At 43.7% G+C, this 26,458-nt stretch overlaps 1 protein-coding gene across 22 annotated transcripts in view; it reads left to right on the top strand.

Moving 5' to 3' along the window:
• Window positions 1-26,458, top strand: part of DAB1 (DAB adaptor protein 1) — a 405,747-nt gene that overhangs the window by 144,652 nt on the left and 234,637 nt on the right. The window contains exon 1 of one of the 22 annotated variants that reach the window (XM_053214141.1): window positions 8,250-8,338. The exons of the other annotated variants lie outside the window; for them this stretch is intronic. The gene's annotated coding sequence lies outside the window, so the exon portion shown is untranslated. Of the gene's footprint in view, window positions 1-8,249; window positions 8,339-26,458 lie in introns of those variants that run through there. 22 annotated transcript variants of the gene reach the window in all.

Below are 26,458 nucleotides of genomic sequence, written 5' to 3'. Positions count from 1 at the left end.
GAGGAGACCAGTGCTTGCCATGGTTTGGGCCTTAAATGTAAAGCAATTACTTAGCACAGTGTCTGGCACACAGTAAGTACTCAACAAACTCAATTTTATTAATTATTATTTATTAATAATTTAATTTAATAAATAAATTATTATTAATAATTTTATTATTAATGGAGTAACTTTCTTTTTTTAAGTTTATTGTGAGAGACAGGCAGTGTGAGTGTGGGAGGGTCAGAGAGAGAGGGAGAGAGAGAGAGAATCCCAGTCAGGCTCCACACTGCTAGTGCAGAGCCCGATGCAGGGCTCAAACCCACAAAGCCGTGAGATTATGACCTGAGCCGAAATCGAGAGCTGGACGCTTAACCGACTGAGCCACCCAGGTGACCCTGGAGTAACTTTAAATAAAGTGCTTGACGGGCGCCTGGGTGGCTCAGTCGGTTAAGCGTCCGACTTCAGCTCAGGTCACGATCTCGCGGTCTGTGAGTTTGAGCCCCGCGTCGGGCTCTGTGCTGACGGCTCAGAGCCTGGAGCCTGCTTCCGATTCTGTGTCTCCCTCTCTCTCTGCCCCTTCCCCGTTCATGCTGTGTCTCTCTCTGTCTCAAAAATAAATAAAACGTTAAAAAAAAATTAAATAAAGTGCTTGATGCCCACATCTCAGTGCCTTCATTTATAAAATGAAAATGTTTCTGCCTGCTGTATGGTTCGTATGCTGTATTCCTGTATGAGGAATAATATGATATGGTGAACAAAGCAACGTGCCTGACCTGGGCTCAGTGCCCCATAAATGGTGGGTGATGCTCTTCCCATCAGGCGAAAGCTTGAAGGGCTCAGAAGGTGGCCACCCATCTCTTGGGGTAGTGTGCAGGGAGAAGGGGGCAGGCTCGGAGAGGGGCTTGTCTGTAGCTCCGGCATGTGACAGGTGCTTGCGTGGACAGACACAGTGCTCTGGCCTTCTTTTGCCTTTCACCTTGAAAGAACTCAGGCTTTTCAAAGGGATCCTAGGCTATATTATCAGACTTTTACCTAGCACACTGTTCTTTTCAGCAGACTGACTTTCATAATTCTGATGACCAAATGCCAACCCTTCTTTACCAAAACCCCCTTAATCCTTTGATCTTGTCTCACTCACAAGAAATGATTGTCTGCTACATCTTGCCATACATGATTTAGAGAGGATTACTGAGCAACCTCAATCCGTCCCTAACCTTCCCCTCCCCCACCAGCAGGCACTTCCTCATGTGAAATCCTCCAAGGTGCCCCCCTCGCCCCCCCCCGCCCCCCCCCCGCCCCCCGCCCCTGGGAAGTATCCTTGGAAAGAAAAGAGCTAAGCAAGGCAGCTGGGGCAGGGGCACCAAGCATCTCAGGGGAAGAGGTTGAAAGGAATATTCCAAAGGGAGGATGGGAGTAAGTGTGGATATACTAGATTGTCAAGTGAAAGAAAACCAACCCGGTGGTTCAGGGTAAGCAGAAGCACGCCAGGGCCTGGCAGTCAACAAAGCACCACTATAGGTGCCATCTGGCAGGACCCTTGAGTGAGGTCTCTGAGGGGGTGGGGCCTGGCATAGCAACTCTAGGATGTTCTTACGCAGTGGAGACACGGGTTATGTGTGGCTGGCCTGTGGTCACATGGGGAGCGATGGCATCTTCTAAGACTGGATCCTAGCCTCTTCCAGTAGTAGAGAGCTTTTCTGTCAGCAAGATCAGGGCTAAGAAGAAAGGCAGGTCTGGTCATGTGCCTGTTGCTGTCAGATTCATTCTCCACATGTGCATGACAGGGTGCTTCCGTAGTGCAAGCTGCTCCTTGCAGTCATAATCTTACGTAAGTTCCCCTCGTATCGGACTTCAGGCTTGGCCCAACCAATGTGGCGGGCGGGGGGGGGGGGGGGGGCGGGTACTGGTGGGAGATGGGAAGGTGCGGCAAAGGGGGAAGTTTGGGACCCTTCTCTCCCTCCCTTAGCTTCTGGTTGTGGCTCTGGCCGTCTCCATGTATCCTGTGGATCCAGGTCCTGCAGGATGGCTCCTGTCTTCCTGTCTGCAGCCCTCCAGGGCAACCTTGCCATAGTTCCAGCCACCTCTACACAACCCCTGCCTTCTGGGCTCTGGGCACAGCACCTTCTCCTCTTGTTGGTCTATTCCCAGGGCTGGTGGAAGCTTCCGGTGCTCACTAATCCTTGGATCACTTCCTTTTTGCCTGGCTTTTCAACCCTTCCAACACCATTGTAAGGGTTCCCCACATTCAATTCCTTCTTTGAATAGCTGGCAAGTGCTCAGTTTGTCTGATTGGTCCTTGACTGAGCTTTTGTTTGAAAACTGGCTCCACTAATATATGAGAAATATAACTTTGGACAAGCTTCTTAACCTGCAGAGCCTCTTTATTCACCTATAATGGAAAGACTTTAGGAGTTAGAGGTTATGTGTGTTTAGAATGTAACAGAGGGCTAGGCACATAGTAGGTATTTAATGAGTGGCAACCTTTTTTTACTACAAATCACTTAGGAACAGAGTAAGAACCTCTCAAGGAAGGAAGCTGGTCTTTGTATTTGTCAACTCCTAGCAGGATGCCACGTACACTTAATAGAGTGAGGAAACTTAATAAACATATTTCATTATATACTATATAAATATATAAATATAAATATATTTCAGTATATTACATGTATTTCAAGTGAATGGGTTAGATGAATGAGAGACTACCTTTGTCATTCTAATAATTCTAGAATTTCTAAGAAAAGATTCAAAGAGAGTTTCTTGGATTTTCTAGAGTAATTCTATCAATATTTTCCCAGTGGAAGTCCATTTGACATGTTAACGGCCATAAAGTTAACAAATGGAGGACACCACAGGAATCTTTGCAAGGTACTTAGTGGAAGCAGCAACAGTCTGCCCCCTGCCCCCCTCAGGTCACCCCTCCCTTTTTTGGTGCCTATTTCTTCTCTTTCCCCAAAGGAGTTGAAAGCTGAATCCCTTAATAGCTCTCAGTGCTCCTGGCCGCACCTCAGGTGCACACAGACAGTTGCCTGCCTCAGAACTCTTGAAGGAGTGGCCAGATGCTGCTTGCTGTGGGGAGGGGAATGGAAAGGTTTCATTAGTCACACTTGCTAAAAGTGTAAAACCTCTGGTGGGCTTGTCAAACATGGGGAAATCTCCACATGTAAATATTTATGGATTAGGAATCAAATATTAAATATTTACTTCAGCTTCTTGGAATTATAAATGATTTAGTAAAACCTATGGGGAGTCGGAATGGCTTTGGTTCAGAACCAACCCATCTATTTAATTGTTTCCCCAAGCCCCATCCACTCCTTTATGGCGCAGCAGCATGGGAGAGCTTGGGGTGCCCGTGCAAAAGAACGAGAGCTCAGCTTTCATGTTGGGGTTTGGCTCATTCTTCCCATTTTCCCTTCTGTGTTGCATCATGTGTGTTTCCAAGTAGGCATTCCTACGGGACTGCGAGGGTGAAAGCCCCACCCTTCAGTGCTGGTATTTCTCAGTCGTACCGTGTAGCACAACCACTTTGGGGGGGCTTGTCAGAAAACACAGGTGCCATTGCTCTCCCAGTGATCCAGTGAGTGGGGATCTCCACGAGGAGGACCTGGCGTCTGCACGTGTCAGAAGCTCAAGCTAAAGAACCATGGGAGGCGTCTCTGATGCCACCCATGGGAGATTCGTGACAAAGACGTTGGATTAAGACAGGTTCAGATCTGAATCTCATCTCTGGTGATGAGTAGCTCTGTGCCTTGGAGAAAACCCTCCCTCTCTCAACTTCGCTGTCCTCATTTTTATAATAGACATTAAAGTACCTCTCTGAGTTAGTTTTCTGAGGCTGCTATAAAAAATTAACACAAACATGGTGGCCAAAACAAAACAAAAACACAGAACCCCCCCCCCCCCGAGAAATTCACTCTATCACAGTTCTGGAGGAGAAAAGTCCAAAACTAAGGTGTCAGCAGGGTGGCTCTCCCTGTGGAAACTCTAGAGGAGAATCTGTTTCTTGCCTCTTTCAGCTTCTGCTGGCTGCCAGTTGGTGATTTTTGGTTTGTGACCACACCTCTTTCCGCTCTGTCTTCACATAGCCTTCTCTTCTATGTGTCTCTTCTAAGGACACTTGTCATTAAGTTACCCATCTACATGATCCAGGATGATCTCCTTATCTCAAGATCCTTAACTTAGTTATATCGACAAATTTTTCCCCCCAAATAAGGTCATATTCACAGGATCCACAGATTAAGACATGACAATATCTTAAAACTTTTTTTAAAAATGTTTATTTATTTATTTTGAGAGAAATGTGCACGTGCATTTCTGCACACCCAAGTGGGGTAGGGGCAGAGAGAGGAGGAGAGAGGAGAGAGAATCCTGAATGGACAGCGTGGAGTCCAATGCAGGGCTCAATCTCATGAACTGTGAGTTCATGGCATGAGCTGAAATCCAGAGTCAGATGCTTCACCGACTGAGCCACCCAGGAGCCCAGGACATGACAGTGTCTTTTAGGGGCTGCCAGTTAGCCCATGAGAGTGTCTCAAGAGCTGATGGTGTTGTCACTGACAGTTCTCATTGGTTGGAACCCAGGCCACAAATTTACTCTAGAACAAGTCTACCTTGTGGAGATATTGTGGGTGATTGAAATTATATGCACGTAACTGTGTGTCTGGGACATAGTTAGCATTCATTAAAAAGGAGCTTCTTTTATTAACACTTACCAAGTATTTACACATATTACTCAATTACTCATCATTTATTTGAACATTTATCACTTCATTCACTGTTGAGGTAAACAAGTTCATTGAGCACCTGTCTGTTGTGGACCCATCACTAGCCAGGCCCTGAGGATATAAAATATATATATTTCTTGAGACACAAACTAGATAGGAGGATAAACAGTGAAACTCTAGTCCAGTGTGATAAGCACCTCAACGGATGTATTTGCCAGGGGTTAGAGGAGTGATAAATGTACTCAGGAGATTAGAGGTGGCTTCGTGGGAGAGGTGGCATTCAAGCTAGATCATACAAGTTGAATAGGAGTTTATTAAACAAAAGGAAGGCATGCATGTGCCACCTGAGAGGTTGCATGTACTGAAGCATAAGAAGTCATAGTGTTTTGGAGGAATGGTGAGAAATTCGGGATCCTGGAGCACAGGGTTCATGGAGCACTGGAAATCAGACGGCCATAGGAAACAAGAGCCAGATTTCATTTACTGCCCACAAAGGGAGAATATTATTAATCCCATTATACTGGGAAAGAAAGAGAAATTAAGCTGCCCAGCATCACACAAGTTAGAAGGCAGACTTGTGCCCAGTGTTCTGCAACCCCTTTCGGATAGCAGTAGGCATTTGTCCCTCAGTTCTCTTCTTCCACTGTCTGCAGGTGCTTCTCGGCTTGTTTTTTCATTCCTTCTACATTAGGAGCCCTTTGATTCTAGGGGGCATGCCTGTGCCCACCACGTGCCCCTGGCCTGCCTGATGCCTGGCACCCAAAAGACATTGAGCAGATCTTCGCTAACTGAGTTTTATCACAGTAGACATTTTGGCATCAAACGAGAGCTGGATAAAATTCTTTCTGAAGTCCTCCTGACCTCCAGCTTCTAGATTGAGTTTGCTTACACAGGAGGGCGAGATTTTCTTTTGGAGTCAAAAGACACGGATACCACCAGAAACCTATTGTTACTTATTTCTCTGGGGGCAGGGGAGTATTTCCACACAGAGCCCGCTCTCCGTCTGCCACATGCTTTTTTATTGGTTTACATGGTTACATCTCTTTACATTTGCCGTCCACATGAGTGCTGCTTTTTCATAATTCATAAAAACGTCGCACAAAATTAATCTACAGTGAGAACTCGAACTTGACTCAAGCCAAAAGCCTTGCCTGCGAATGACTTTGTTACTGACGGCGTATCCGTCGGAGCTCTTTTCAGTGTTGCGTAAGTTCCAAATTCTCCTTTAAGGAGGGCCAGATTGAGGAAATCATTAATCTCTGACAGTTGTGTAGATATAATTAAAGATATATGAATTTAAAAATACCTGCTATCTCAAATTACTTCCTAAAAGAACAGGGAGGGGGAAGGAGGGTTCTATTTAAAATGTCAGATACAGACGCTTTAGGCTGGGTAGTCAAAGCACTGTATGTCTGTCACTCATGAAAACTGACAATTAGGTCCATAAATAGATTTTACAGGCTTCCACACAAGAACGCACATCCTGCACATCTCAGCCGCATAAAGATGAGGAGCGTGGATGGCAGCCGCTGACTCACGGGAAGGGAGTGGCGACTGGGAGGTGAATGAGATGTTTGGAGCAAATCCACTGTGTCTGGGGGCTGGGCATGGGGCTTGTGGGAGGAGGGGAGCCCACCAAGGTAGGAGAGGGGCATGGTATCCTATCATGGCCCTTCCATGCAGCACCCACATGAACTCTGACCGGTCTCTGCATCTCCCAGAGTGTGGGTCTGTTTCCCCATCAGCAAAATGAAATCAGTCACAACAGTCTCAGCTGTTCCTACCTCCATGGGTTATCAGGAGGATCAGATGAGGTTGGGGGAAAACGGATGGGACCATCCATACATGAGCCATTGATTTGGTGTTACTGAATTTCTGTTGTTGATACTGCCCACTGAGGTATTTATACATACACTAGGAAGAAACAGGGTAGGTGATCAGAAAGCATGTTAAGACTGCAACATCAGGTTATCAGAGACGTGCCCAAGAGTAAAGCTGAACGTTGCCTTACCTTCTATAGCAGGAAATTCAGTCAGGTGAGCACCTGGGAGGTGGTGGGGACAGGGTTGGGGGGTGGGGGTTGTAGATGAATCACAAGACCTATTCTCATTATCTAAGCTCCATGCTTTGGGGTCCTCACTTTCTAGAGATCCAGCCTTGTTCAAGGCACTTGGCATCTCTGACCCTCAATCTCCCTCTCCACAAAATAGGGCACATGATTCTATAATTACCTTCTCCACAGGACTAATGTGAAATCGGGTAAAATCACAGAGAAGCGTATGGAAATTATGATGCTGGTGTGGAGTTCATGACTGAAAATATAATCATGTTCACATTTGAAAGGGTCAGAGGCAGGTCGGGTACCCATCCTCTCTTCTGTTATTTACTCATTCATCCATTTACCTTATTCAGTAAACCTGTTTAATGTACTTATGTATTATGTTTCCTGTTTATTATTTGTCTTCCATTGATGGAATGTTCCACCAAGGCCAGAATTTTTGTGTGTTTTGTTCACTGAAATGTCCCAAGCACCTACATGAGCTCCAAGCACTTAGTAGGTGGACAATAGATATTTAGTGAATTGAGTCTGTTTTATTTTAGGTATTATGGAAACAGGTGCTGTGGTATAGCAGAGGAGGGACTGTTTCCTTCAAAGAGTTCATAGTTTGATTGGGGGTTGAGAGGGGAGACATTTGAATGGCTGGGTCTGATGCAAAATGCTAAGTGCTGCATGATACCTACAGAAGCTATGCTCCCAGCTCTTTTGTACTGTATAGAAGAGGGTTTCTCCCAGGCCAGGATCAGTTGGGGTTTAGGTGCTGTCAGGGAACCAGTGTTCCTGATAGGCCACAGTTTGCCCCTTGTAGGGCAATGACCTTGACATTAGAATGAGCCACAACTGAGCTTAAATGCACCCCCCCCCACCATCAAGCAGTTGTGATCTTGAGTAAGTGACCTAATCACTGTGAGTCCCCATTTCTTCTTTTGAAAAACATTGTGAAGACCACTGTTTAGGCAACAACTGTAATAAAAACTATCCCCACAAAAGCTGGCTCTCTCTGAAGGGCACCCAGTCCATCTCCCCTTCTGTCGCTTTTCTCTCCAAACCCGAAGGAAATGCCGTTTTTCCGTGTATTTTGCCTCTGAGATAGAATTTTTCTCTCTGTCCCTCACGGCATCAATGAAGTCTGGCATCTTATTCCTTCTACTGTTGTGACCGTCCCCACTTGTACTAGAACACTGCCACCACTGCTGCTCTTGCTCCTGAGACCCCCTTCCACTGTGACCCCTCCCCCACCCCACTGCTAGTATTACCACCTGCTGTCCCTGCTCTGGGCACCTCTTGTTAATGAGCCCAGACTAGTCTAGGTATGGCACAAAGCATTTTATGTTAATCATTTCGTTTAATCTTTGCAACAGTTGAGAGGGAAAAAAGTATTATCTTCCTGTTCTACAGATGATGAAACTTAGACTCAACGGGTCCACTAATTTCCCAGGTCACAGTGCTCTTGAGAGTTGGATGCCAGTCAGAGGTGCTCCTAGGCCGTGATGTCCTTGAAGGAAAAGAAGCCCTCGCCCCAGCACACGCCCAGGCCTGGCACAGGTGTGGAGCTCGTGAGATTCTTGCTGCCTGGGTGAGGGCACCATGTTCAAGTCTGTCATGTTCTGAGACCCCTGGGAGGTGGTACCCATATTTCTAAGATCAGAGAGTACTTCTAAGGGACCGCCCCTCATCCACTCTGGTTGGGAGCAGCACTCTGGTGTGAGGATGGTGTGCTCCTGGCCACTGCAGCCCCGGGAGGAGGCTCTGGGATCCTCTTGATCACATTTTACATTATGGGTTCAGTACCTTACAAAGGGGAAAGCATAGCCCCTGTGGTCAGACTGGATGCAAATGAAACTCTTAGAGATGCAAATGACTTTCCTACAAAGAGCTCTGGGTTAGAGCTGAAAGGATGTGTGACTAAAAGCACTGACTGTTGGAAAAAAGAGAGAAAATTCCTCTGGAGACTTGCCAGCTAATTAGCAATGCCAGCGGCCCTACTTGGTGGCCTGCCTGCAGTTGTGGGCAAACCCTTGAGCTGGGTGTTCAACTTTCATCCTTGTGGCCAGCCCTGGGGAGAAGCTTTTGGGGCAGGAACACAGGCCCTGGGCCCGGAGGTGCTAAATCACGTGGCACCAAGGTTGCTAAGAGTTCAGTAAGAGAAACAAAACTTCTCTTGGATTGCTTTGCTGATGATTGTATCTGATGTGATAACAGTGTAACCGCCTGGCTTCAAATGTGGTTCTGCCACATAAAGCTGTGTGACCTTGGGTAAGTCATTTAAGCTGTCTGAGCCTCAGTTTCATTATTGATGCAATGGGAATAATAATGTTCAGTGACAAGGGTGGCTATGAGTATTAACAGATACAAGCTGCCTGATAGACATGTTGAATAGCTTCTCACCCCTTCCAGCTGCATCCTTTTCTTGCCTCTCTGGCGTTCATTCCTGGATCCCATCTGTTTTAACAGTTACTTCTTCTGTTTACTGGCTGAAAACCACCCCCTTTCCCCCAAATCCTGCACTCTTCCTCCCCCAACCAGTAAACCCCTTCATGATCGTGGCTGTGCCTCTTTGATTTCCATTTGCTCGGTGCAGGAACTAGATAGATGAGTGACGACGAACGAATGAGTGAATGAATGAATGTTGGGTGTCCCAATCATTCCATACATAAATGAAATAACATTTCAGTTTGGAGAAGTATTTTTAATGTTCTGCATTACCATCTGTGATAATACTACCATTTTCCAGGTAAAAGAGTTTACAGAGGTGGGAGGGGCTTGTCTAAGGTCACCCTGCTGGCACATGTCATGTCTCACACCTCACTCACTAGTCAGCAAGTGTTCAATCAGGTGCTTTCTAGTGCCCACTGATCCAGGCATCACCTGGATTATTTCCTTCTTTATGGCTTCCCCAGGGAAGCCAGATTCTTGCTGTGACTAACATTTCAGTGAGTTCCAGCTGCTTGGGATCCACCGTAATAGATGGGACCACTACCTTCATGGAGCTTACGCTCAGTCGCCGGAAGCAGCGAGCAGACATAAATAGCACATTTGTTAAATAAGTAAATTATTGAGAATTTTGGAAGGTGATACCTGATATGGGGGAAGAAAGGAAGGGGCTCTGGGACATTTGAAAGAACTCTTTAGCCTCTAGCACCTCTTATTAGAAAGCGAATATCATTTAGTCATTGAGTGTGCCTCTGTCCACACTTTGAGAAAATATATGCCAGATCCCCAAGGGTTTCAAGATGAAGAATTAAATCTAGACTGACTGTGTTTCTTGCAAAGGCCGGCGTGGCAGATGGAGGCTGCAGCAAGCTTCCGGAGGGCCAGAGTTTGCTAGTGTGTATGAACAGATTAGGAGGGTAGGAGTAGTAATCATAAATGTAGCTACAGTTATTAAGTGCTTACTACATATCGGGCACTGACCCAGATCCTTTGTACATAGTAACTCACTTAATCCTCATAATAATTGCTTTTGATTGCTTTTATTATGGCCCCATTTCATGGAGAGGAAAACTGTGGCTCCGAGAGGTAAATAACTTGCCCAAGGTCACAAGGTAGAAGATGGCAGAGCGAGCGTGTGAACCCGGAGTGGTGGTTACCAGACCTGGCTCTTTTAACCATGCTACCAGCCTCCAGAGTAGAAACCAGCCCCCTGTAACCAAAAGAGCTGGCACGGTGTGGCCTGAAAACTGCCAGGATCTACTGAGCAGACCACAGAGTGATCGCGGCAGATGTACAGTGAGATCACTGCAAATGTGAGAAAAACCAAGAGTGCTGGACAGCTTGAGTTGCACTTTTTGATGGTACTTCCCTGTGTCTTTGGTTGCCTTATCTGAACCATGGAGGGGATTGGGTTAGAGGATCATCTACAGGCCCTTTTCTGTGCTGTGTCGTCTCAGGGACTTTGAGGGGTGTGCCATTTCACTGATTCTTAACAGTCAGTCTAGTTCTCAATGCTTAAGCGCCCCGGCTTAGAGGCTTTGAATACAGACAGGCTTAAGTTTGAATTGTGGCTCTCCATTTTGCTAGGGGAGGGGAGAAGCCTCGGCTAGGTAAATAGCTTAAATTGAACAACGTGGGCTTCAGTTTCATCCTCTGTTAGATGAGTGTGCCAGAAGAGCCCCTGCCACAGGGCTATTAGGAAGAATAAATGAAGTGCTGTGTGAGGTCTGCTCACTGTACTGTCTGGCTCCCAGTGAAGGGAGTAGGCCTCAGTGAGCATCTGTGGGGGAAGGAGCGGTGTTTGCATCCCAGAGTCTCTGCCCCAGCCTAGCAGGCTGGCAAGGCTGCTGCTTGGCGGGGCTCTCTGTGCCCCTGGGATTCACTGTTGTCTGTGTCGGGGGGTTCTGAAAGTCTTCTAAGGTTGCGTTCAGTCTTGACCTGACACTCAGCAACAAACTTGGAGGTTTGCAAACATCTGGCATTTTTTTAAATCACTGCCTTTGTTCCTCAGTATATTAGCAAATAAAAAGACACGGAAGACAGATTTAAAAAAGAAAAGCCAGCCCAACCTCAACCAAAACACCTAAACCCAAACCTGATGATCTTGAAATGTGTAAGGCCCTGTAAGATGGTGCTGGATGTCCTGGTGTAGTTTTAACCTTTTGTTTCCTACAGCAGAATCACGGGAGCTCGGAGATGGTTGACAGCAATTAGCAGAGAGAAAGCTTCCTCTTAAAACTGAGTAATAATCTGCTTATTACTTTTTGCACACTAGTTTCATGGTGACCCAAGTAAATTACAAATTACAGCTCCTTTGGTGCACGTGCACCATTTACTCTTGCGTTTTGCCGGTTCTTGCTGTTGCCCTGCTCTGCCTCTGCTCACCCCAAACCAGCAGGACCTCAAACCTCTCGGAACTTTATGCTGCCCTCTCACCCTTTAGGTGTGTGCACCTGCCATTTGCTCAGCCCAGAGTACTGTCCTTTCAAGGCCAACTTAGTCCAGCTACTCATTCTGGAGTCAGATGCCCTGACGGACAAGCCCCAGTTTAAATTAGTAACTTTCTTCTTTCTTCTTCTAGAGTGTTCTGGTTCCGTCCCTGCAGTCCTCATTTCACTGTGTTTTAATCACCTCTTTACTGGTCTGCCTCTTGTCTAAACTGTGAATCTCCTGATAACAAGGGCTGAGTCTGTGTTCATTATCTCCCCAGTCGGTGCTCAATATATTTTGTAGGCTGAATGATTCATAAACTGAAAGAAGTCAAACGGGGGCCCGGATGCAAAGAGCACCCTCCATGGGGAAGGCAGAGACCAAAGGGTAGAATGGTGGCACAGAGAGTTTTGACTTCAGTTTCTATTACACAACAGCTAAATGTGTACCATCATCCAGATGTCAATTATCTGTGTTGTGTAGCTCTCCAAGGTGCTTAATCAAAACCCTCTCATTAATCCTCACAAACATCTTCCAAGGAAGTGGGAAAGTAGAATTCATTTTTTGTAGCATGAGAAAATGAGACATCAAAGGTGCTGAACCTGCACATTTCAAGGTTGATACAGTTAGCTCTCTGGCTCCTGGGGGAGTCTGTACAGAATTCACCCTCCTCACCATGCCTGCCCCTCCCTTTCTCTCCCAGACACCATTCTGACATGTCTCCCCCACCCTCACCCCACCTCCCAGTTTCCCACTCCCATCTATTTATGACTCACTGTGTCACATTCAGGTTCACAGATGATTTTAGAAGTGGAGAGTGAGCAAATCCAGTTGAACAATTTAACCAGATTCAAAAGGATTTGGATCATTTGCGTAATTGGGCTAGCAGATGGCAAATGTAGTTCAAAGTACAAAAATGTAGAATAATTACAAGGGGAGAAAGCAATGCAGTTTATGGATGAGGAAAGTGATTTGGGAGAAAAGCTCATCGAAATCATTACCTCAGTGTGTTAAAAGGACAAACAGCACAGGTCTGGGTAACAGAGGTGGAGTACAGAGTATACTCTCGTGACTCCTTGGGTGGTTGGATGCAGGAGAGAGGACATGTCTGTCTCCTAGAAGTGAGAAAGGAAATGGTTGGTGGGCAGAGAAGGATCTGGAGAGAATGGTGACTGGGCAGGCAGAAAAGCTGTCATAGTCACTTTATGGGTTCACATTTCTCCTGCTTCCATCTTACCTGTGACCCGTTGGTGAGAATCTGTTTCCCCCTGAGCCTCAGTTTCCCTTACGGTAACATGAGCAGACTGATGCCTGCTTTCTTGCTGCATTGAAGAATTTATGAGTTCATAGATGTGAGAAATGCATGCAACTTATTTGGAAACCCAGGAAATTCACTCTTAGGAGTATGAGTTTTATGTTCATAATGCCCCTCCCCCAAAGTCAATATTTTCTGGAATAGGGTTGTTTACTAATGTCATAGGCTAAATGATGACCTCCCCACCCAATCCCTTACCCTAATCCTTAGAGCCCGTGAATGTTGTTTTCAATGAGACTTGGCAGGTGTGATTAAATTAAGCATCTTGAGATACAGAGATTATCCTGGATTATCCAGGTGAGGCCTAAATGCCATTACAAGTATCCTTTTAAGAAGAATGCTGAGGGCTATTTGACATAGTAGAAGAAGGAAATGGGAGTGATATGGCCACCAGCCAAGCAGCCACCAGAAGCTGGAAGAGGCAAGAACAGGATTCCCTCCAGAACCTCTGGAGAGAGCAGAGCTTTGCTGATAACTTTGATTTTGGCCCAGTGAAACTGAAGTCAGTCTTCAGCTTCCACAAGTCTAAGACACTAAATTTCTGTTGTATTAAGACACCAAGTTTGATGTTTTTTACAGCAACCACAGGAAACTAGTAAAACTAGAAAGAGAATTTGACCAGCACAGAAGAGATTTGGATGAGGTCCAGGTTCTGAATCTCACTTCCATGGGACCTGGGGTCATCCATCTTGACCTCTGTTTCTTCACCTTTGAAGTAGAATAATAATAGTACATCCCTTATATGGGTTATTGAGAAGGTTATTGAGAAGAGAGAATGCATGTACCCTATTTACCATAGGTACATTAAAAAAAAAAAAAAGCTGGGCATAGTTTTAAGTTCTGAATCAAGCAGTATTTACTCAGCACTCAGAAGTCCAGAGAACCTGAGAGGGGACAATTTCGGAGAATGGAGGTAACACTCAGTATTATGGAAGCAGCTGGGAGTGTTGATGATGCCTGGGCAATTTGTCTGGAGGAGGCAGGACCATGGCCACCAAAAAGGGGCTCAAGTCTTGCTCCTGCCCTAGAGAAGGTTGAGGTTCTAGGAAAGGCAATCCAGCAGAATCTAAGAGCTAGCACCGTGACCGGGAGAGGGGGATATCTCAGGTTAGGAAAATAGGAGTTGGGGGCAAGGAAGTCATCCTGGGAATGCTTGATCCCAGGTCTGATTGCCACTGAAGGAAACTCTGGTAAGATTTCAGGGCCCAGATCCTAGGTTTCTGAGGACATCTTTTTTTTTTTTTTTTTAACATTTATTTATTTATTTATTTGAGAGAGACAAAGTGTGAGTAGGGGAGGGGCGGAGAGAGAGGGAGACACAGAATTTGAAGCAGGCTCCAGGCTCTGAGATGCCAGCACAGAGCCCGATGCGGGGCTTGAACTCATGAACCGTGAGATCATGACCTGAGCCAAAGTCAGACACTCAACTGACTGAGCCACTGACGCACCCCCCCTAAGGACATCTCAATGCCAAGCCCTAAGATTCTAAATTCAGTGGTATAAACTCTGCCTCCATCAGAGTAGGTCCAGTCTAGGAACAGTGGCTGCTGGCATGGGAGAGATTAGTAATGGCTGCTTTAAAATTAGGCCACCTGGTCAAGGAGGTCCGAGTTGAATCTGGGTACTACTAAAGTGTCTTTCAGAACCTGAAAAGACCAATGACGTCTAGAAACTTGAGTGCTAGATAGGTACAAGTAAGTAGATCCAGCTAAGACTAGAGACAGAGTCTGGGCCTGATGGACCCTTTGTGTGTAGGAGTGTGGTGCTGGCTATGGCACAGGGAAGCTGTGATGGATAAATATGGAAAATGAGAACCAGAGAGATTGAGTAACTTGCTTACGGACATGGCCTGTTAAGGACAGAACTGAATCTAGAACCTTTGTCCCTTGCCAGGTTTTTAAACTGATCAAATATGACTTTTTCGTAGGTTTTAGTTTACTCTTGAAATTAGAGAGATTTGTTTGAGATCTTGCCTCTGTTTTAATCAGCTTCCACATTTTTACAACTCTTGTGCTCTCTGATTAGACCGCAAGTTTTTGACCATCATTTAAGGAAAGAATGTGCAGGGAGAAAGGGAGGATTCAAGAATAAAAAGTAATTAAACATAATAAGTCTCTTGAGATTAGCCATTAATTTGGATGTGAAATGTAAAATTGCCTTTAAAGTAATAAGGGATAATATCAAGTGATGGTAATATCCAGCATGGGAGGTAACATGCTGGTAACATTGCATAAGGCAGGATAATACATGTGGCAGTTCCCTGATTTTTGTAGAATTAATGATGTTGGTTTCATTTCACTGCTGATTTAAGATATACATTTCACAAATCGCACATTAAGGCAAATGTATTAAAATTGCACCCAAAGAGCTGAATAGCCAGAAAATGGCAGCCCCTTGAAACACTGCAGTTTTATGATATCTTAGGTTTAATGCTTAATCAGTAGATATTTACATCTGTGTATTTTAATGCCTTGAAATGCCAGTTCAACAGAATTATTGGGAATATTCTGAGAGGGGCTTATGAGTATGCAGGGGTAATATTCTGATTTAGGTGGTAAACTGAAAAAGAGACCAGAATGCTCTTAAGACTTGGTACTTTTTTTAATTTATTAAAGAAAAAAGGGTTGGGGGCACCTGGGTGGCTCAGTCGGTTGAACATCCAACTTCAGCTCAGGTCATGATCTCGCGGTTTGTGAGTTAGGCCCCGTGTCGGGCTCTGTGCTGACAGTTCGGAGCCTGGACCCTGCTTCGGATTCTGTGTGTCCTTGTCTCTTGGCCCCTACCCCAGTTGTGCTCTGCTGTCTCTGTCTATCAAAAATAAAGTCTTGTTAGAAGAGAGGTGTTGTTTGGGTTTCACAGAATATGTATATAAAGTATATAATAAGATGAGTTAAGACAGTTCATAACCAAGCTTGACTCAGACTTTATTAACTCAAGGAATTATTATAATAGAGCCTGCTGCTGACATACTGGTTTCTTAGAAAAGCAGAGTGATTGTCTGGGTGAACATTCACCTTCTCAGGGGAGAATCATGCACTCATGCACTCATTCACGCATATACTCATGCATTTGTTCATTTGCTCCTTCATTCGTCATGCATGCACTCATTCATTTATTCATTTGCTCATTCATTCATTATATTTCATTTATCCATGTATTACTTGTTTACTGAGCACCTACTATCTGCCAGGCACTGTTTTGAGTGTTGGGAGTCAATAGTTTTAAAAAGGTAGTCTCAGGGGGCATCTTGGTGACTCACTCGTTTGGGTTTCTGACTTCGTTTCAGGTCATGATCTCACGGTTCATGAGTTCGAGCCCCGTGTCGGGCTCTGTGCTGACAGCTCAGAGCCTAGGGCCTGCTTCGGATTCTCTGTCTCCCTCTCTCTCTGCCCCTCCCCCATTCATGATCTGTCTCTTGCTGTCCCTCAAAAATAAATTTAAAAAGTTAAAAAAAAATTTGTAAAGTAGTCTCAGGGTGAGTGGGTGGCTCAGTCAGTTAAGCATCAGATTCTTGATCTCAGCTCAGATCCTGATTGTGAGATCGAGTCTTTCTTCAGGCTCTGCACTGACAGTGCAGAGTCTGCTTGGGGTTCTCTGTCTCCCTCTCTGTCTGCCCTCCTTCTCCTCCCTCCCTCCCTCTCTCTCTCTCTATGTCTCTCTCTCTCTCAAAATATATAAATAAATAAACTAAAACAAAATAGTCTTTTGCATCCAATTTTATGGAAATAGACATTGTGTGCCATAAGTTTTTTTTTTTTTAAATAGTTAAGGACTTGACGCTATACTTACAATCTAAGTGAAAAAGCAGAATGAAAGCTTTTGTTTTCAGTTTTATATGTGTGTGTGTATTTGATAAGAGTTGAAGAATTAATGATGGAAGCAAAATACTCCAAATATTTAACGTGTATGTCTCTGCCTTTGCAGATTAAGCATACATTTTGTTTTCATTTCTGTATTTACATTAAGTTTTCCACAATAAGTATTCATGGCTTAGCAAGAAAGGAAAAGGAAGCACGTAACGAATGTGGTTACTGGCTCCACAACTGACCAGCATGGGTGAGTCGAGGGTTTTTAGAAGGTTAGCTAACCTAGATTAGCTACCTAGAAAACTGTGTGCAAAATAATAATTTATTTGATTTCTTTGTTAATTGTCCTGAATTTGTCCTTCTTTTAAAGCCAAGAAGACTTTCCCCTTGTTTGGCACAGTCTTAGCCCTAGCAAGAGCAATGATTTCTGCCATGATTAAGGGATTTCACACTAGTGAAGGTTTATTTTAAAAATAGCCGCTTTTGGTAATTGATTATTTTGTGTATGTTACCCATAATGATACTGTCTGAAGGATGAAATATCTTCTCTCCATTTTCCAAAGCAGCCTCAGTAACCCCCAGTGACACTGGGGTTTTGCTCACTGACTTTAATTACTCCACACAGAAGCTCCTGTTCTGAGTCTGGGTGTGCATCACCCACAGTGAAAGGACCTGGCTGATGAACTCACCCACAAGAGCATCCTGAGCTAGTCATGGAATTTGGAAACCATTAGAAAGCTGGGCGATTTCATTATTCATTCACTTGAAATAATCCTGGGACTGCTTTCAGTGGCATGGTTCCTTCAGCAAATAAAGATAAGCCAAATCCCTGGGCACTCAAAGAAGGAGAAGATTCTCTAAATTAATTCCAGGCTCAAATAATTCAGTAGCATTTGTAATATTCTGTGCATAAATTGGCAATTTGCTAGAGAGATCAGGAAATGATAAAGGCTTTCTTTCCCCTCCCCCTTCTCATCTTAACAACTGCTGAGGCAGCTATTGGGATAAAAGAAATGTTTTATCCTTAATAAATGTCCTATCAGGTAATGCACTGATTAAGGGTATCCAAACATGGTGCCCCCCTTTAAGCGGTTATTTTTCATCAGAGAAACAGAATAATTATTTATATGAAAAATACATATACTAACAATATCAAGAAATAGAGAAATAAGAGTGCTGACTTACAGGGTTTCCTCTTTTCAGTTTGAAAGTGTTTCAGTTGTTTTGTTTGGAAAGATTGCTTGCCCTTACTCACTAGTGATGCCACATTTTAAATCCAAACTTGAGTATGTCTGGTATCTCTCTCTCCTCCTTCTTATCCCCAAGGCCATTTGTTTGATTTGGGCTCATACTGGGGAATCTCTGGGAAGGTTGGTTATCCATGGCCCTCTCCCTTTGCATTTTGAGCCAACTGCAAACCAGACACAGGAACCAGATAAAGATAAAATATCCTCATGTTGCTGGCACAGCTGGGCTGGAATGTGTGGCTCAGGCTGCCTCCTACCTGTCCTCTGAGTCTACACCTGGAGTCCTACTTGGGTCACATGAGGTCTGCAGAGCTGAAAGTCACCCAGCCAGTCACAGGGATGAGAACAGAGCCCTCCCTCCTTGTCCCCTCTGTGCTGCCTCTCCCAGCACTTGCAAGGACAGCACTTGCCCTGGACACACCAGTCTGCTCACTCCCCTCTTGCAGATCCAGAAGCAGAAGAACCCCAAATGGGCTGAGCTCCAGTCCTCACAGCTGTTCACAGTCTCAAGGATCTAATAACTCACTGCTCTTCATAAGAGAAGCAGCAGTAGGGAGGGAAGAAAGAGCTTCTCACCTTCCCATTGTTTGAAAGAGACCTGGGTCCCCATCATATGGGCCGCAGGCCTCTTTCTCCCTTCACACTTGATCCATCCATCCATCTGCCTGGCCCTTGGCTGTCTGATTTCATCTGCCTAAAACCCAAAACTGGTCCTGCCACTCTCCTGCTTTCCAGTCTTTCAGGTTAGCATGGTTTTAAACTCCTTAGTGATGTGCTTACCACCTGCTCCACCTCTTTCTTAACTCTACCCCACTCATAGCCAGCTATTTGTTGATGGGGCCTTACACAGAGCCTCTCAGCCCTGATCCTTTGCCTCTGATATCAGCCCCCATTCTGGTTAGGGTGCCCTTCTTTTCAGTGACCAAAACAGGTGCATTGCTCATCACAATGTATTTCCACTAGGTGAGACCCGGTATTTGCCACTTAGTAGGTACTCACTAATTCTTTGTCGGGTACATAAATGAATGAACATTTGGAAAAAATAGAGCCATAAGCCTTTCACTGAGTCCATCTGAAAGAAGATCGTCATCATGATTTTTAGATTTGTTTTGCCTTCTTATTTTCATGGAAATAAAAGTTTCTTAATGCAGTTTTTTCACTGTTTTAAAGATATCTTTAAAATCGTCATGAGGTTTGTTGTTATTATCAGTAATAATAATCAAGTAGAATAAGAACCCTCACCTCATATAGGGTCCTTCATGGTGAGCTACATGTGTTCTTAACCCAATACTTAGACTGCAGGGCTGGTTTTACTCAGCCGAAATTTTATCCACCTTGCCACAGAATCAAGTAGGGGAATGTGGGCCATGGGCCAGGTTGCCACCGATAATTAGTCAGCGGTGGATGAAAGTTTTTTTAAGTATAAGGGAAGGATAAATGAATGTATCTTTACATTGGGTATAAATGGAATTTCCCCCTATTATTAAATCTATGCTTTTAAGTTATAGAGAACCCTTCTTTGAAGTCTTGGACTCTCTGATACTGGGGAACAATGGCTGTGATTATCCCTAAGGACTTAAAGGGAAAGCAAGTCTGCTCCGGTGTGCCTCACTTTCATCTCACCCAATGACTGTTCATCCCTTCTCGGGCCTGTAGTCCAGGAGGTTTCCATGGAGCCTGCAGGCTGCAGGGCTCCAAGGACAAAGGTCATTCCCGTTTAGAGCCTCTACCTCAGCCCTTCCCTCCCAAATCCTCTGATCATGTAGAATTCCAGCATTTTTCGTTTCTGAAATCATTGTCTCCAAAGAAAGAAAGAAAACTTCTCTCAGCAGGTTTTGTTTGGAAGAAAAGGGTTTCAGAGGCCAGAAGAAAAACAGATCTTTTTTATTTATTTCAATAAGCAAGTTAAAAGGGAAGATTTTTTTTTCTTTGCTTTCCGTTGAAACTGAGCTGAAAGTCCTTAATGAGAAAACCAAGGAGGCAGCAGTTATAAGCATTTGTCTAAGGATGTCTCTTTTTTGTCTCCTCAAAGACTGTGCTTACACTTTTTAGTGGCCATTTCAGTGTTCTTGAGGTCAGTCAGTGGCTATATAAAACACTAAACCTTTGGATACTTGATTTACAAAATTATTCAGCTCTGCCAGGCTAGATAGTTTTAAAAGTTTGGTGTAAAGGAGCCATCTGGATAGAAGATGTAGCTGTGTACATCCTCACAAAATAGTCCATAAATCTTACCATTTCAGTAGCTTCTAAGGACACTTTTGATCAACAGTGAAATCAAGGCACTGTAGTGACTGGCTTTTCAGGAATGGCCATGTAAGCTAGCAACCCCAAAGCCATTCTTTTTCTTCTTGCAGCAAGACCTTTCACTTCCAGAAGATATTTCATGCTTACACAGACAGTTGACTACTTAAGCTTGCATATTCTAGGGACAGTCATTCACATTGGTAAGATATGGGTGCTTTTTTTGGTGGCCCAGAGTGACATATGGTCAACTACACATCTCATGGTCTTCATTTAAAATAATATATGGCTTTTCTGTAAATTCAGTGATACCACATTTTGTTTTTCCAGCCAACTAATGTTATCCCTTACCCGTGCTCCCCGCAAATATACACCACCACCACACACACCACTTCTGGACTCTGATACGGTAAAAACAATGTGAACTTTGAAACCACAAAGACCCAGGTTTAAATACTGGACCTGAAAAATGCTGTCTGGATGACTTTGGTCAAGTTACTTCACCTCCAGGGGTCTCAGATTTCTCATCTGTAAAATGAGGAATAGAAGTATTCTCCTTAAAGGGATTATATGAAATTATGAGTATAAACCACTTAGCAAATTCATTGGGACAAAAAAAATTAAGTAAGTGTATTTACCAAATAATGAATTAGTGAAAAGCTCTTGGCTGGTGAATGTATCTCAGCTATGGGCACAATATTCTATAATGATGAGCAAATACAAGTTGTGAAAAGCTGTAGATTCTTTCTAGAATATGAGGAAATGGAAAATCTTGGAAAGATTTGCTGGAATGAGTCTGTTTTAAATGAACTGTATTGGAACCCAGCCTTTTGTGCTATGCAACAGGAAAGTCTCAAAAAGAACTCTCTTAAATTTTCCCTTAAAGGATTTTATTATATGGTAAAAGGAAGAAGATAAATATTATAGTTTTTGCTACATTTACTGGTCTCCCCCTAGGTCATTATGTCCTTACATAGATACTTCCTTTGTTTTACATATTTTTATTCCTTAATAATTGTAGCCTGAATACAAAAGATACTGAAAGTTTATTGGGGCACTTGGGTGGCTCAACTGGTTATATGTCTGACTTTAGCTCAGGTCATGATCTCATGGTTCATGGGTTCGAGCCCCATGTCAGGCTCTGTGCTGATAGCTCAGAGCCTGGAGCCTGCTTCAGATTCTGTCTCTCCCTGTCTCTCTGCCCCTCCCCCACTTGTGCTCTGACTCTCTCTGTTTCTCAAAAATAAATGAACATTAAAATTTTTTTAAAAAAAGAAAGTTTATTGACGTAAATGATTATCCTACCAAACATAGATTGGTATTCTGTATTCTGCCAGTTGAAGGGAGGAACTGACATTTGTTTCCATGAAAAACTCTTGCAAACCACATGGTCCATGGCAATGAATTTGATTCATCTGAACAAGGACATGGATCTAGTTTTGTAGTCTTGGGTAAACACCTTTATTTTATCGAGCTTTGACTTCTTCTTTCCAGTTGAGTTCAGGACAGCAAAAATTTCCTAAGTTATTGTGTGTCAGTCCTGATTGCAGGCACTGAGACCCAAAGGTAAATAAAGTTAAATATCTATACATTCCTAATTATAACATGACAAATACAAAAGAGAAAATTAATGCAGGGAATGTTTTAATCTAAAACATAGACTATCAGAGCAGCACAAATAGAAGAGGAAATGCCTGGGCAGAATTCTGAATGGAACTGGAAGTTGTCAGATGCAGAAAGTTGAGTTGGTGGAAGGGAGTGGTGGAAGGAGCACTAGGGCATTCTGGGTAGAAGGGTGACTAATGTGTGTGCAAAGTCAGGAAAAGGCATGGTGTGTTTGAATCAAATTATAAGTAGAACTGTTTGGTTAAGAGCTTCATGAGAGTGGGGAACGTTGTTTTATTTCACGGAGATATTCTCATGTCCTTGAATAAGACCTGGGACATGGCACTCAACAAACAAATAAGTAATGGAGTAAATAAATTGGCATAATGCAGAAGATTGGACGCTTTTCTCTATACATCCGAAGTCCACATCAAAACTCAGTTATTATGGTCCCTTGATTATTTGTCTTATTTTCCCAGCCAGACCATGAACTCCTCACCAGCAAAAAGCTCTTTGAAGATGTTCAGTAGACACTTGACAATTGAATAACTGATTTAAGCCTGAAACCCCACTTGAAACCTTTGTAGATGGTCTGACTTAGCAGTGCCCACATCTAGGGATCATGAACTTACCATACCTCTCTTGTTTGAGGGGCAGCAGAAATCAGGTAGGTTAATTCTGAGAATTATCCTGGGAAATATGATAGTGAAGCCAATACAGCATCTGTAAGAAACTCAACTGGGTTTCCTAAAAAGGAGGAAGAGTGTTAGGGAAAGATTCATCGGAGATTAAATAACATCCATACACTATAATGAGGACCTGAGCAGGCGCAGATACCTGTGGTTAAAGAAAATCACAGCTTCTACACAAGCAGCACAACTGTGGGCGTAGGGACCTTCCTGCTTCATTATTCTGAGGAATAGCATTATCAGGGAATTGCAAAGATTTGAGCTTCAAAATCAATATGTGCTGAGAGTTACACGGCAGGAAAGCCAGGAACTATAATACTTTGAACACTGTTTTTATAGTCACTTTTGAGCAAGTCCGTGAATTCAAATTCAAGGACACATCTTCAGCACTGGCACTTGTTAGCTGATAGTCATGCTTCCCGCCCCCCCCCCCCACACACACACACACTCTTTTCTTTTAGAAGTATTTAATGAATATATGCTATTTGCCAGGTACTTTTCTTACTGTGTGGTGTGTTCAGTGCTGTGGATCCTGCCCTAAAGGAGGGTGTATTAGAGGAATTCCAGCCACTCTCGTGCAAAATATGTAATCACTCAAGAAAAATTGGAGTTAACATCTCGCTCCTGTAATAGTACAGGGCAGATGAACTGCTTCGTGAGCATCTCTTTTCTGTGCAGTCATTTGGGAACACAGGTTAAGAAAGGCTCTGCCATTTATTGCAAGTAGGTCTAAGGGACCGTCCTAGGGCTAGTCTCCCTTCTAGACAGTTAGAAAAGACAAAGGGAAGAGAAGAGCACCCACAGGGGTCTTCATAGGCCAGGTTTGAAAGTGACAGTCATCACTTCCGCTTGGGTAGAACACACCTACCTGCAAGAGAGGCTGGGAAGTGTGGTCTGGCTGTGTACCTAGGGATTTGGGAGTGCCCTGCAGTCTCTGCCATAGCAGTATGCTACAGAAAATGGGTCAGGTTCAAGACTCAAGGTAATACAAGAGAAAGGAGGACCAGGCAGATTTATTGACTACTAAGTGATCAGCCCCTGGCTTTATACTTCCCCATGAAGTACAGCATTTTGTTCTCCAGACAAGATTTCAAGGGTTACGTATCATCCTCATTTTACAAAGGAAGAAATGGAGACCTAGAGTGTTATAGGTAACGTTTGATGGTGTTTATTTGAAGTCATAGGTGGAAAGTAAACAGAAGGTTCGCAGTTGCTGTGTCCCTAATTTGCAGGGAAACTAATAGTGTTTTTACTGGTCAAAAGTTAACCATGCAGCAAATACTTCTCCAGACAGAGTTTTTCAGCTGGAGATTGTCATCCTTGCTCTAGCCTTCTCTCTACCACAGTTTTGGTGATGCATGACTTCCAGTAGAAGTTTAGGTGGTAATACTCAACTATGAAGCATGGAACAAAGACTGATTGTTCAGTCATTTACTGGCCCATCTATCCATCTTTCTTTCATTGGTCCATTTTTTAAAATCAAAGATGTATAATATTTACTGTGCCTATTGAATATGCCCAGCATTGTGGTAGGTGTTTGGAACGCAAAGACAAAAATTATGGTGCCTTTCCTTTGGTAAGCTCGGTGGCTAGTCAGGGAATCAGACATGAAAATGGGTAATTAAAATGTAGGGTTTTTAAAGGCCATGGGACAGAAAATGCAGTTGGACTGAGACACGGAAGAGCCAACTGCCGGAGAACAGTCCAAGAGAAGACTCACAGAAAGGAAATAAATAGATTTGGGCGACTGGAAAGTTTTCCCAGGTTGGAGAAGCCTTAGGCTGAACATTCCAGGTAAAGGAAACAGCACAGATAAAGGAAAAGAGGAATCTGAAGGAATCTGAAGATGGTGTATGTTTAAGACTGGTTAAAAAAAACAAGCCACATGCAAGGTGACTGTGAAGAATAGCAGGAAACGTGGATGGGCTGGATCTCAGTGTCTTAAGAAAGGCACACTCTCAAAGCTGATGTCTTTTTTGTTTGCGTCCCTGATAAATCATGCCACTGTCCAGTTCTCAGGATTTCTTGATGGTATGGGGGCAGCCTCCATCGACACAGTTTATGTTGTTTGGTAGTCAGAGCCAGGCTCAATCTTCTTCCAGCGGACCTCTCCACAGGCCCAAATAATGACAGAAAGTGAACAAGGAGTAAACTTGCAGAGCATCGAGGGGCCTGGGTGGCTCAGTGGGTTAAGCATCCCACTTTGGCTCAGGTCAGGATCTCAAGGTTCATGAGTTTGCGCCCGAAACCAGGCTCTCTGTTCTCAGTGCAGAGCCTCCTTGGGACTCTCTCTCTCCCTTTCTCTGTGCCCCTCCCCCACTCATTCATATTCTCTCTCTTTCTCAAAAATAAATACCTAAAAAAAAAAAAAAAAAAAAAAGCCTTGCAGAGGATCAGAAACTGCCTGGTTCAGCCCTCAAACCAGACATGCAAAATGGCAGTGCTGAGGGTCAGAGATGGATAGATGCAGGAACAGAAGACACTATGAGCAGTAGAGCAAGGACAATGATTGGGGGAGCCAGGGCTTTGGGTTTGAACGTGATTGACTATCTCCTCCCCATTCCCCACATGCTTCTTCCCTTCCCTCAAAACATACACATCCCTATACACACACAGAGAAAGACAGAGAGATTAAGATTCTAGTTCTTGGGAGCCTGGTGGATGTTTAGAATTTGGTTAGCTTAGTCATAAGAAAAAAGCCACAGAGTTGGGGGCAAAATGTGTTGGGCAAAGCTACTGTGCGCATGAAAGTTCATGGGAGAGATGCACCATTAACCGCTAATCCTCTGTGGATTTTTTCCAACTATATCTCAGCTGCTCTGTTCATTCACAGTGATTTCAGGGACCACTCATAATTATACCAAGTAAGGCAGACCTTAAGAATGATTAAAATAAAAATAATAATAAACGTGTAAGTATTGATCTGTCATGGCTGGTCAATCCTATCTTTTCCATTTAGCTGGCAGATAATTAGTGCCATTAGCAGGCGTGATGGCTCACACTTAAAACTACAGTAACTCCATCAAAGGGATCCTCACAGCACCCACATTAGGACTGTAGCAGCTGATAACAGTCCATTTCAAGTCAATTCCACGGGTGTTTATTGAGTGTCTACTAAGTACACGAATCCTGCTGCCAGAATAATAATGATCCAAGGATACCCATCTGAAATGCCCTTCCTGGAATTTTTCCAGTTGGCTTATTATGCTTAGAACCGTGGTTCTGGGGAAGAACAAATGAGATTGTCTAAAAACATAGTACTGTTTAAACGTGTTTTGAAATGCTTAGAGGGTGTTTTGGCTCTTTTATAAATAAAAATCAGATTAAAAGTTGCTTTAAGAGTGTCAGTAGATTATGACCTTTAGTATTTGGTAAGTATTAGAATTTTTAATAATAAGTGACTTCAAAAAATGTTAAATGTGCTGGGGAAAAAACTAAATTATATAGAGAAATCTCTAAAAATTACAAAACAACCAGCAAAAGGTTACGTGTAGACCCAAGGAGTTATGTGTTTTGCTATTGTCATTATGTATGCGTTCAGTTTTTTATTTTCTTCCTGTTTTTGTTTTCCTTGAGAAGAATAAGGAAATTACAAGGGCCAATAGGTTCCAAGATAGTGCATGTTATGAACACCTCCTTTAGAAAGGCAGACACCTCCAGTAGCCCTCTGAGATATATCCCCTCTACCCCCACCGAAAGGGGCATGGTAGTTCCCACTCCAGGAGAGTCTCTTTGTCTCTTTATGTCTGTGCCCAAGGAAAACCCTTTATGACCCTTTGGCCCAGAGTTAGAAGATTAAAGGCAGAAGAGAAGCAGCTGAAAATGGCTTTGTCACCAAGATGCTCTGAATCCTCAAAGGGGGGAAAACCTGTAAAGATGCTTTTAACTTTTAGAAAAAGTTCTGGGCAAGTTGAAGGTTGCTATCTC

The sequence above is a fragment of the Acinonyx jubatus genome, chromosome C1 (assembly GCF_027475565.1).
Source record: "Acinonyx jubatus isolate Ajub_Pintada_27869175 chromosome C1, VMU_Ajub_asm_v1.0, whole genome shotgun sequence".
Lineage (NCBI taxonomy): Eukaryota > Metazoa > Chordata > Mammalia > Carnivora > Felidae > Acinonyx > Acinonyx jubatus.
This window is presented reverse-complemented; position numbering and strand designations above follow the sequence as displayed.